This window comes from Sciurus carolinensis, chromosome X (genome assembly GCF_902686445.1).
Source record: "Sciurus carolinensis chromosome X, mSciCar1.2, whole genome shotgun sequence".
Lineage (NCBI taxonomy): Eukaryota > Metazoa > Chordata > Mammalia > Rodentia > Sciuridae > Sciurus > Sciurus carolinensis.
Genome location: NC_062232.1, coordinates 9,274,115 through 9,287,538, shown reverse-complemented (window position 1 = coordinate 9,287,538; position 13,424 = coordinate 9,274,115). Strand labels below are relative to the sequence as shown.

At 39.6% G+C, this 13,424-nt stretch overlaps 1 non-coding gene across 1 annotated transcript; it reads right to left on the bottom strand.

The window, feature by feature from the left end:
• Positions 1–1,135: 1,135 nt before the first annotated feature.
• On the bottom strand, positions 1,136–1,209 carry Trnaa-cgc (transfer RNA alanine (anticodon CGC)). The gene has a single exon. It is a non-coding gene; the product is annotated as a tRNA-Ala (tRNA).
• Positions 1,210–13,424: the final 12,215 nt, after the last annotated feature.

Here is a 13,424-nt window from a genome sequence, read left to right as displayed (position 1 = left end):
GCCACCTTTTTTCATGGTTACCAGACCCACTCCCAATACCTATGATGTCATGAAAATCAAGTTTTCTTTTTATACAGAGAGAGAGAGAGAGAGAGAGAGAGAGAGTTGTAAACTATTTTCAAACTTCAATCAAACCTTAATAAATGATCATCCACACACAATTCCAGAAAGTCTTCTGCAATAGAAGGAAGTCTATCAGACCACTTTACATTTGCAAACACTCACCAGTGGACACAACAGCAACTCTCAGAGATTCAGAAGGATGGAAAACTCATTAGCTGCCTATTGAATTCAAGGGGAAATAGGCATTTCCCTCAGATGTGCAGGCCTAGGAGATGGGTTCCTTTCCATGTGTAAACACCAACTGCTCATGGTAATTGTAGGTCTAGAAACAGGCATGGAGCATCCTCCCATTCTTTTCTGGAGGGGAGGAAAAGAGAACAATTAGGCTGAAATGTGGAAAGAGAAAAGGAAAAGAAAAAAAAGAAGGGCCCTTACAATGTACTGATTGGGGCATAATGGGTCTTAAGATATTGTCCTTCACTGAGGACATCTTGTGTGAAGCAGGGAAAGGGTTGTCTTGGTTAAAAAAAAAAGTAGCTAATCCCACTGAACTTCATGGATTTTTTCCCATATTTTTTTATTGGTGCCATATAGTGGCACATAATGGTGGGATTCATTGTTACATATTCATACATCCACACAATCTAACAATAATTTGACCAACATCTTTTCCCAGTATTTTCCCCTTTCTCTTCCTTCCTCCCTCCCCTTGGACTAGTTCCTCTACTCTACTGATCTCTCTGATTTTCGTGAAATCCCTCCGCCATACCTTTCTGTTCTTTTATCTTCTCTGCTTCCACATATGGGAGAAAATATATGACCCTTGAGTTTCTCAGTTTGTCTTATTTTGCTTAACATAATGTTCTCAATTTCTATCCATTTTCCTGCAAGTGACATAATTTCATTCTTTGTGGCTGAATAAAACTCCATTATGTATGAGTATACACATATTCTTTATCCATTCATCCATTGCAGGCTAAATCCACAGTTTGGCTATTGTGAATTTCACTGCTATAAACATGGGTATGCATGTAGTATGCTGGTTTTAATTCTTTTTTTTTTTTTTTTTTTTTTGCGGTACTGGGGATTGAACCCAGGGCCTTGTGCTTGCGAGGCAAACACTCTACCAACTGAGCTATATCCCCAGCCCTGGTTTTAATTCTTTAGGATAAATATCCAGGAGTGCTACAACTGGGTCATATGGTGGTTCCGTTCCTAGTCTTTTGAGGAACCTCCACACTGATTTCCATAGTGGGTGGATTTTGTATTTGCTTTTGTGTACTTGTCCAGAGTTGCTTGTGAATCATACAGACCCATAGGGCATTATAAATCACTTCCTATCACACAGGGTATTCACACTTATCCTGCATAAGAGAGAGGCAGGTCCATCCTTCATCAGCGAGGGACAGGAAGTTATTTGACGTGGAGCACTCCAGATTCCCCTTTCCTTTGATATTCTGCCATGCCAAGATAGACACCTCAGCCGGAAAAAAGCATGAAGGAGCCCAGGAAGGAACCAAGAAATGGGAGGAGTCTTAAAATACTATCAGACAGGTTGAGGTCCTATCTACACAACAAAACAACAGGTTAAAAAGGGAAAGATGTATTCAATTATAAGCCTGTGACTATGTTTACTTGACACCAAATCCTTGTTTTGACTGGTTTCCTTTCCTTTCTATTGAGCAGTTATTTGACTGAATTGACCCACTGTGGTTACAGCATAGAAATAGCTTCAGAGCATAATGTGTGGAGGGAATCAAGTCATGGGAATTTGATTCCTAGATTTTTATGCAATCAGGAGATGAGAAGAGAGAGAGTTGCAAGAATTTAGAGAAAGTCTAAAGCAAAACAGGGAAGAGTCCATAATGAAAATAGGAGTCTGAACTCCTGGGCTGGTGGCCCACTCTTAGTTTAGTTCATCCTGATCTTGTCTAGGTTAAAATGCAGATTGACCTTATAATTTCAGAATTGTAGGGAGCTGGCAAGTCTTGTTCTAAGGAATTTTCCATTTCAGGTAAACAAGCTGTTGTTCTCTCAGGGGTGTTTCCTTTCAAATTGTTCTTATCTTTTACCATGTCCAGAGGGCAGAACAAAGGTGACCCTAAAGGGAAGCCAACAATAGAGCATGAAATCTGACTGTTGCCATCCTGGTGCTCAGGTCTGCTCCCTGTCCTTCCTTGCTGAGCCATTGACCCCACCAGTTCCTGGATTGAATCTCCTTGACTATACCTCCAGTCCAGGGGATCTTTCCTAATCCTATTAGAAGAATGATAGTTCAAAAATGATCATAATAGCTACACTCTACCATTATTATTATGAATCATCAGGTCATGTCGTTCCCCTGCTTTGAAACTTCCTTTGGCTGTCTATGGCATGAGAATAAGATCCAAATGGCATGAGGCCTGTAGGCAGGGCCATCAGCATGATCTTTCCTCCTTTCCTGCAAGACAGGAAACAATCTCTCACCTCTCCAGGGCCTTCCCACTTGCTGCCCCACAACCTGTGATACTTTGTCTCTTAATTCCTCTCCTGGTTAGCTCTCTCTTGTCCCAGCTGTAGCTGTGAGGCTATGCCAGACCACCTTCCAATCTCCCACCCTCCCCTACAGCCACGTTGCCTTGGATTTCATCCTTCATGATACTCGTTGCACTTTTTTATTCTCCAGAGGGCAGGGATCTGCCTGACTTTTTCAAGCCATATATTAATTGAATGAATGAATAAATGTCAGCATACAGTCTCTCACTGCCATCCAGCTCTATCCAAGAATCAGCTTAAATGTCATCAGTTCCTACAAATTTCTACTTTACATCCCTCTCCCTGTTCCCACACTGTTTCATTCATCTTCCTATCATCTAGGAGTCTGGATCTATCTAGAGTAGCACTTAACACATTGAATTGTAGTTTCTCAAATCCTCTGAGTACTTGAGGATGGGAACTGCATCTTAATCATAAAGTTGATACCTAACATATGCTCAGTCCACATGCTCAATAAATACTTGAGTGTGTAAATTAATTAATGAGTTGGTGAAAAGAACTTATAACGTAGCTGATGGCCTATTTTCATTTCCAAAAGAATTGTTTGGCTCATTCATTTTTTAAAAAGTCAAGCTTATATATAAATATTATAAAAACAATAACTTTAAAGAATTACAAATGTCTTTACTAAATGAAAAATATAATGGAAGTTAAACATACACACAAAATGTTAGTTAACTATTCTACATCTCCTATGTGTGTATTCATGTACATGATTGACCCCAAGAAAACCTTTAAGTCCTGCAATAGTTACCCTCTGTTGTTACCATTGTATTCTAAGCACGAACTTCTTACTGAATCTTCTTTTACCTAAATAAAAAATAGTTAGGAGGTGAACTTCTTTGATTCCAATGCTGGTTCAGTTTCACCCAAATCTGCAACTGACATGGTGTACATCAGAAATCTATTTCCCAACCAACCAAAACTAAGAAATCTCTTTTCAATGACATATTTTCCAAAGGGTTTTGCCGAGAATTAGCAAACCTTTTATAAAGGACCAGAGAATTGTATGGTTTGCAGGTCACGCTATCTTTGTCACAACTACATATTCTACTCTGCCATTGAGACAGTAATGTAGCCAGAGACAACATGTAACCATATGGGCATGACTGGATGACAAGAAAACTTCATCACAAAAAGAGGTGATGGTTTGAATTTGGTAGCTACTTGCCTTATTTATCCATAAAACGCATTCAAGTAGATATTCTATTTCCTCCCTATGGATGAAGAAATTAAGATTCAGAGGAGTTTCAGAATTTGATCCAAGGAAGTTTCAAGTTCAAAACAAAACATTTTTTTTCTTTGCTAATTAGATGTGGAACATTCAAGTTCTTTGAAAAAAAATTCCCAGTGTGCCTTAGATTCAGAGAGTCTTGAACTCTTGCCTGGCATCAAATGCTAAAAAGTCCTGAGCTGTCTGGAAATCTGACCAGGAAGGGTTTCAGGGAGGGTGGCTGCCAGCATCTATGAGTGCCCACTCTGCACACTTCGTCTCACCTGGTTCTCAGAATTCCCCTTCAGTCTTCCCAGATAAAGGAACTAGTTCAGATTTCTGCATGGACCACAGGAATATATCTGCTAAAAACATATGAATCTGGATATGCCAGAGATGATAACTCCATTTGACCTTAAAAAGATGTTCCCCCATGGTTCTTGACTGCCTTTGTTTCAGTACTACCAAACACACACCCTACAAAAATCTAAAAACACAGAAACTGAAAAACAAAAAGTAAACTAAACTAAAAATGACTTAAAGAACAAGGCACAAAGGAACTAAATTGCTTTTGTAATTATATATTCAATTGGGCTTAATTGAACAATCTTCTCCCTCAAACACAGAAATAAACACTGCCTCTCTAAGATAAGGGCATGCGATGTTGAAAATTTGCTATATTCATGTTGAAATTTGTTTCTCTCTTTTAATGATGGAGAAGGAAGGGAAGGAAGGAGAAAGAACATGGCTCTACTAAACCTTTGGCTCTGCTGTCACCTCTGACTTTGTAACCTCAAACAAGTTACTTGCCCTTTTCATGCCTCAAGTTCCTTTCTGTAAGATGGGCACAATAATATTGACAAGAATTAATGAAACTTCCTGGCAAGGTGTCGCACACCTGTGATCCCAGAGGCTCCGGAAGGCTGATGCAGGAGGACTGCAAATTCAAAGCCAGCCACAGCAACTCACCAAGGGCCTAAGCAACTCAGTGAGACCCTGTCTCGAAAAAATAATAATAAAAAAGACTGGGGATGTGACTCAGTGGTTAAGTACCCTTGGGTTCAATCCCCAGTACTGGAAGAAAAAAAAAAGAACTAACAAAGCCTATAACGTATCATTCCTATGAGAAAGAAAGAGGCCTCTGGTAATTATAATCTGTTGATAAGAGGGAGTGTGAAATCAGAGTTGTTAGATCTGAAATGGACCTGAGTTTCTAGTCCCTCAATGTAAGAATAAGGAAACTGAGAGAAGACTATGTTAGTGACACACAGTCTTTAGACACAAATCTGGGGCTTTATCCTGAAGATTTTAGGATGTTTAAAAAAATATGTTTTCAACTATGTATTTTTATAATGGACAATATTACTACTGATTAATTTAGTGACATAAAATACCTTATAGAATGAGTTTTATAAATAGCTTCCCTGCACATTTTTCTAGAAAAATGATGCACAGTTGAGTGAAAAGCATTCAGCTTGTTCCTAGAGCAAGATGGATGAATTAAAAGTGGTCCCTTGGCTAAATTTCATCTAATCAATTATTGCTTTATGATTATAAGTTTACACAATCTTTTTGAAGTATTTTTCAACCAATGTCTATTAAATGTAAACTGATTAAGATTTTGGAATGATGAATTCCATTCCTCTGAATATATGTTCTAGAATTTCTTGCATAGGTATACAGTACAAAGGTGTTTAAGGGAGCATTGTGAACTTCCCATAACTTAAAATACTCTTCAGACATCTCATTTTAATAGGTATTTCATGACCCATCTTGTTGTACCATAGTTTATCTCATCACTGTCTTTGACTTAGATATTCAGTTTATTTCAACATTTCTCTTACTATTCTTGGGTACTTTGAAAATTCTTGTGGGATGTCCTCCTTCAGAATAGCTTATCTGAGGAGAGAAAAATGGTGAGTTGTATTTCCAAAACAAGAACACATACATCACACAGAAAAGAAAACAAAGGGCACAATTAGTAAGTTAATTTAAAAAAGAAGGCACATTGCATGGCATCCTCAGATAACAGGGTAGCTCCAGGGCACTGGAAGCCACCCCTAATGAATAAAAGAATCATCCCAGGGCTGACAGTGTGTCATTCTAGCTGTTGGTGATCTGTCAGAAGCTGATTCTATGGTAATTTATGAAGAGAGAAATGTGTCTCGTAGCTCTGATTCTTAAACTACCCTAGGGATGAGCACATCTGGATAAATTACTGTGCAGAAAATCTCATGTGTTATTTATCCAGGGTACAAAATAACAGAAACATAATGGGGGGCTGCTTGTGGTATTTGTCACACAACATCCCAACTTGAAGATTCAAATGAGACAAATGGAACAGAGACTGAAAAGTCATAGTAAACCTCTCACCACAGTTTTGAACATGTTCATGTTCCCCAGAATTGAATCCATACACAAACCCAAGTGGCGGTGTTTCTGGGAACTGCAACCTAGTAACAAAATAAATGTAAATTTTACTTTAGAACAAGAGCATCAATTATAATTAGTGATGTTAAAAATGTGAATTACTTGTAGAGGAAAACCAGAAATAAATGAATCATTTTGACTTGCACTATCAACTACTTTCTTGGTGCCATAGAGACACACCTGCCTAAAGAATCTCACTGGAGGAGAAGGATGCAGATTATTATAAAGCCAAAGTGTTTGGAAATAACCAAAATGAATTTTGACATATAGACTAGTTTAGTCAAGTTTATCAATTCAATTTATTGCTTCATCTATTGTATAGATTTTTAAACCAGTATCTCCATATTAGGTTAGGGGTAAAATTTTTAAAATAGCAGAAAGGATTTTTAAACGCAGGGTCATTTGTTATGCTAGCCATACAACTCAAATTTTAGACAGAATCTGTATTGTACTAGTTTTTAGCAGGAAGGATTTATAGCTAGTAGCTTTAATATAGAGAGTTTCTCCCTCCTTTTCCCTATTTGTTTGGTTGTCATGGGAGTCTGTTTATGGGGAAATTCTGAATGCATTTGCTACAAGGAGCCATGTCTCAGACCAATGTTCTTCCAAAGTAAAAATAGCTGCAAGAGGGTGGGTTTATTGAATGTGCGTACAGCAATAGCACATTTAAAAATATTAGATTCAAATAGAAAGATGTTTATTGGAGATTAAAAGCACCGTCTAAGGCATCAGGTGGAATATTTGAATTCTGTTCAAATGGATCTAATAATTTGAAAGTCTATCTGAAAGCTTATAATTCTGAAAATCAAGCAAAGAATGACTTCCTGACACACCCAGCACAGCTAGGGATAGATGAAAGTATGTGTGAAAATCGTTGTTCAGTAGCCCAAGCTCTCTCAGAGAGAATCAGGTTCTCCAGAATACTAAATGGACTTTCCAAGTGTGGATAAAGACAAAGAAAGGAGTCCCTGAACTCCACCCTGCTAAATCCAAACACTAGGGCGGAAAAGCATGTGGCTGGGAGGTCGGACATCCTGGCTCCACTCAGATAGTTACTTCATCTTCTTGGCTCTCAGTTTCCTCACTTGTAATATGGAAGACAAACATCCCTTCTTTAAGGGTGGCTGAAAGAATTGAGATAATGTAGAGCCAGAGTCAGCCCTGTGGTCTCTGCTCAATAGCAGGGACCTAGTTATTTCTACTCAACCTCTGTGCCTCTCCAGGTCCAGTTGCCACCAGCCCCTAAGTGGCTCTGCCCCTGTGAATTTGGTCAGTGAGACATTTGGGGTACTTCTCTATGTGTACCCATGAACAATTTCAGCACATTACTGCTTTGGAAGCCCATCAGTACTTCCAAGAGGGTTTTCTTTTTACTTTTTCCTTGAATGCTCGAACATACTAAGCAAGTGCTCTACCACTGAGTCACATTTCCACTTAGCCACTTTACCCCCTTTTTTGAGATAGGGTCTCACTATGTTGTTCTGGCTGATCTAGGACTCATAGAATCAAGTGATCCTACTGTCTCAGTCTCCTGAGTAGCTAAAAATTTCCAGTGTTTTAGCACAACATTTTATATGGATAAAGGACCTGATTGGTCCTTTTCTTTTTTTCTGTCCCATGAAAGATACTAATATTATTAGCGCAGTTATCTTAAGAATAATAATAGCTAAATGCATTCAGTGCTTACTGTGTCAGGCATTGTACCAGATGTTTTACATGCTTGACCTCATTCAAGTTATCAACAACTTATATCATTCTCATTTCAGAGATGAGAAAAATGAGTCTCAAAAAAGTGAATTCAGAAGGTGGGTGTGGTGGTGCACATCTGTAATCCCAGAGATTCTGGAGGCTGAGGCAGGAGTATCTCAAGTTCAAGGCCAGCCTCACATACTTAGACAGACCCTCAGCAACTTAGCTACACCCTGTCTCAAAATAAAAAATAAAGAAGGCTGGGGATGTAGCTCAGTGATAAAATGCCCCTGGGTTCAGTTCCCAGTACAAAAAAATGATAATAAAAGAAAGAAAGAAAGAAAGAAAAAGAAAAAGTGAACTCATGCCACTCCATCAGCCAGAAAGCAGAAATATTGTCATTGGAATCCAGGTCTGATGTCAAATCTAATTTGCTTTTCCCTGTATCACACTGCACCAAGAGAAAGGAGATGCTTAGAATGTTGGATGTAGAAAGTACTTGCAATGTGATTCAATCTCTTGTCTTTAAGGTTATGGGAGGAAATGTTATTTCTAGCTGAGACAGAAAGTGGGACCTGACATAGGCAGTGAAAGGTAATAAGTGGTCGGAGAGAGACATTCCAAGAAGACCTGGTCATGGTTTTCCCTTTAGAAATGCTGAGAGCAATCTTTCCATAGTACCTGGAAAAAGTTGAAGACCAGTGAACAAGAATGACCTGACATAAGCAATTTTCAATTCTCCTATGAGAATTCATCTCCTAGCACAGATAAGGCCCTAAAGGTTTAATCTAGCTGAGAAAGGCCAGGATAATATGCAATTAAGTGAAGCAATAGAGTAACCTCCCTGACAGAAAATGGTTTCCCTAAGCCTTCAGCATGAACTTCATCCAGAAGAAATGAAATGCTTATTGCCGTCACATGTCCCTGTCTGGGTCCTGCACCTCATAACAAGTGAGGGTCATGCCTTCCTTATTTTTCCCAAGTAATTTGCTCAAAATAGAATATTTTAAACTGTCCTGCATTCCCCTTCTAAAGGAACTTGGTCGCCATGTTGCCTGGAGACCACAAAGGAAGCAAGGCCTCCCAAACCTGCCCCAAACTCTATGACCCACCAAACCTGAAATTAAAGGAAATTAAAGCAGATCTGTTCTCTTTTTGCCTGTTTTACTTCCTTGTACTCTACATTCCCCAATGAGAAATGAGCTCATGGTTTCACTTCCAATGTAGTCAACAGGCTGAACACTAAGGACACAGCACTGAAAGTCTGGGGGTGGGGAGAAGTCCTACCACGATTCACAAAAAAATGAGGGGCCACTGGAGGTTGGCACATTATCCATAGAGCCTTTAGTATATTTGGATGCAGAGGTAACCTGCTCTTATAGCCCCCTAACTATTGAATCTATGTAAATGTCAATAAATAGTGACACTCAAGGTAGATTCTCAACAGTATCAGCCTTGAGATTTGAATTTCAAAGACACCTTTGAGAATACAAAATTTATACCTGATCCCTGCCCTGGAATGATAAACCAAACCTTAGTTAGAGGTTAAACAATGATGGGGTAAAAGTACAGTATCACGGACTTTCATTGCTAGAAGAGTGGTATCCCCAGTATTTACTATGGCACATGGTAAAGGAGTTGAAGACTTGGGATTTAGCTTGTCACAGTAGCCCACATCTGTAATTCCAGCTACTCTGGAGGCTGAGGCATGAGGATGGCAAGTTCAAGGCCAGCCTGGGCAGCTTAGTGAGACTGTTTCAAAATAAAGCAATAAAAGAGGATAGAGGTATAGCTGAGTTGTAAAACACCCCTGGGTTTAATCTTCAGTACCACAAAAAAGAAAGGAAAGGAATCGTGAATTTACATCCATTCTGTTTAATCAAAATGGCTAATATTGATCTTGGATTTTATATCAGCAAGCACAATTCTACAGACTTCATATATTGCTTTAACTAATTCTCACTACAATGACAAGTAGTACCATGCTCCCCATTAAAGATGCAAAAACTGAAACACAGAGAAGTGAATAAACTTAGTGAAGGTGAGACTTTAGGAAGTGGTGCAATGTAGATTTGAACTCATAGTATAAGATGAGGGAACCCACCTTCTGTTCCCTAATCTGAAAATCCCCGTTGCTGAAAACAAAACTATATAATTGATTATTGATCCAATGAGATATCCAAGAAGTCTTTTCAGTTGTGTACTACATTTTACATGTCAGCCACAGTGTCAATCACTCTCAGGATACAGGTAGGTTATCATCATGCCTCCTGTCAAGCTCAAAATGTTCCTTCCCAGATCCTTGGCTGACTTTCCAGGCGAGTCTGCTGTGCAGTTTTCATGGCATTTGTGGTGAAGTTACATGACAAGAAAGACATGAACCAAAGTCCTTTTTTAAAGGATTATACTGGCTTTCGTAGCCCCTGGCTGTGCAGCGACAACTAATACATGCTGTGGGGAGGTCCCTGTGAGTGTTTATCCCTTTAAGCCATTTTAATCTGCAGACCAGCAAAAAGCATACACAGGAATAAAGGATATGCTGCATATTCAATAATATTATATCCAAAAGATATTCCTAAAAATTTAAGAAAAACTTTATCATATCTGCAGGAACAAGTGTTCACTTCTTCTCCCCTCGTCGATTTCACTGCAGTCAAGGTTATTGGCTTGTGTAAGATGGAGGAACCAAGAATGCCGCTTCCTCATTACAGCACAAGATCCTGCAGCCCCCCAGGCATTATGAAAGAACCTTAAACTTCACAACAGGAAGTACAATCCGTGGTCAGTAAATAAAGCCTTTCCTTCCCTTTTAAGAGGCCTCAGAACTTCCTTATCCCCAGTTCCAAATCCTTTTACAGATGTTTACTTAGGAACTGGGATTTTTCTCTCCTTCTCTTAGCTACTTCACGGAACCAAACAGTGGCCTTAACTCTCCTTTCATGTTAAAAGTAACCCAAAGGAAAAGTTACTAAATCCCTGTTGCTCTCAGGAAAACCATGACATCATAGGGAAAGAAAGAGATCCATTTAACCCTACCCATCTTTCTTTTCTAAATACTTTGAGTTGTAATCTACTAAGATCACTTTGCCCTTGAGTTGGAATTTCCCTTTTCATTTACCTCTGGCACACCCTGTTCAAGACCGAACCAGGGAGCCTGAATCGGGCAATAATATTTTGTGTGTAAATCTCTGCAAACACAATAGAAAGTGTAAAAGGAGCTCTGCAAATAGCTACTCTGGGTTGGCAACCACAATTCCTGCCAGGTAAATGGGGGGGGTGGACACGAATTCATCTGTGATTATACATACATGAGAAGAGATACAAAGGAAGTTTCTGGAAAACTATGCAGCTGATAACCATTTCATTCCTATGTCCAAGAAGGGCTGCTGTAACCAATTACCTGAAAGGAATGACCTTAAAATAATACCATTTTCTAACTTACCATTCTGTAGATCAGAGGTCTGACATGAATCTCACTAGGCCAAGAGCATAATGTTGATGGAGCTGCATTTATTCCTTTGTGCAGGCTCCTGGTGACAATCTACTTCTTTGCCTTTTCCATCCTCCATAGGTTGTCTGCATTCCTTGACTTGGGCCACCCTCACTCCATCTTCATTGTGACAAGGTCAGGTCAGGTCCTTCCCATTGCTACTATCTCTTCCATATTCACATCTTCCTTTTCCACTTTTTTGTTTGTTTGTTTGTTTGGTACTGAGAATTTAACCCAGGGATGCTTTACCGCTGAATGTATCCTCAGTCCCTTTTAATTTTTATTTTGATACATGGTCTGGCTAAGTTGCTGAGGTCTGGCTACATTTCTGAGGCTGGCTTTGAACTTGAGATATTCCTGCTTCAGCCTACAGAGTTGCTGGGGTTATAGTTGTACCACCATGCCCAGCTTCCTTTTTCACTTTTGAAGGTCCCTTGCAATTACATGGGGCCCACCCAAATAGTCAAGGAGAACCGCCCTATTTTAAGGACATCTGGTTAGGAACTTTACTTCCATCTGCAACTTAAATTCCCCTTTGCCATATAATTTAACAATGTCTATAGGCTCTGGAGTGTAGGGATGTGGATTGCATCCTAAAATAGGGGTCTACTTCTCTCTCTACTGCAACAGGCAAAATATATATGTATTTACATACTTTGTTTTCGTCTTTACTGCAGAAAGATCCTTGCATTTATTAGGAATTCAAATGCAGAAAATCACTCTTTTATGACACATGAAGCAATGTGAACAACAACCACCATTCATTAAGTATTAGTATTCCAGACAATGTATCCTACAGTCATTTGCTATTTGAATTCTTACAAGAGCCCTGAAAGATAGGCAGGGCAGATGATATTATTTCTTCTACAGATGACAAAAATCTGAGGCTCAGAAGGATTAAGGCTCACTCATTTATTGAAGATGCTCTGGCTTCCCTTCAGCCATGAACCCATACTTTTTCAAGCCTTCATAGCCTCCTGCCCTCACCCATGGAGGGCTGACTTTGGATCTTTTGCATCTGACATCACCACATCCCTCCCAGTCTGCCTGTTCCTCAGAAGCATCCCAACCCCTTCCCACCTCCACTCTCAAAGTCTGGGATGACTGAGGAGTGTTTGTATGTGAAGAGTATTGTGGGAGACCAGAGTAGAAGAGCATTGATCCTACATCTTGGCAAATCCTTGTGTGAAAATTGCAGTAAAGCTTTGAATATGCTTTCAGTGAACCCTGCCTGAAATCCTGTAAATCAACACTGCAAGTTCATCCAACATCAGTGGACACCTTGCTTTTGAACAGCACAGATATCCATAATGTGTTCAGTCTCTCTCCCAGGGGCACCCCATGTTCTTCTGGGACTGAACTGAACCTATGTGGAAGTCAGACCAGACCATGTCCCTGTAGCCATTTGGTCTGGGTGGGGAAAAGTGTACTCACTTCACAGCTCAAACCTCTCCTATGATTGCAGTCAGCATCACTAGGTAAGGAAAGCACATAGTTGACAGATGCAGGCAAAATTAATATCCAACAAACTCAATGAATGAATTCTTATCTGGGCTGGCACAGCACAGGTTTTCAGTGTTTTCTTGTGCTTTCAGCCTGAGAATACAGGTCCTCTTTCTATGAGTTCTTTGCTGTAAAATCAAGGAGTTCAACTAGTCACATGGGAAAGGAAAGATCAGTTGGGTTGTGATATTTTTTCTTAATGAACCCCAATTGAAAAACATTCCCCACCCTGACGTGCGCGCACACACACACACACACACACACACACACAAACACACACAAATTTTTCCAGTGTTACAGCACTTCCCTTCATCAGTTTTGGGGACCAGGGCATTATCAAGTTCTAAACATCCATGATCAAATCAGCACCCCACAGAATTTTCCATTTCTATTAAAGTTCAATTGTGTGAAACTGTTTATCAGTTTCCTAGACTACTGTCACTAGCCCACTTCACCTAGGAATAACTTTCTGATTTTACTGGATTCATGGAAGTGTGTCCC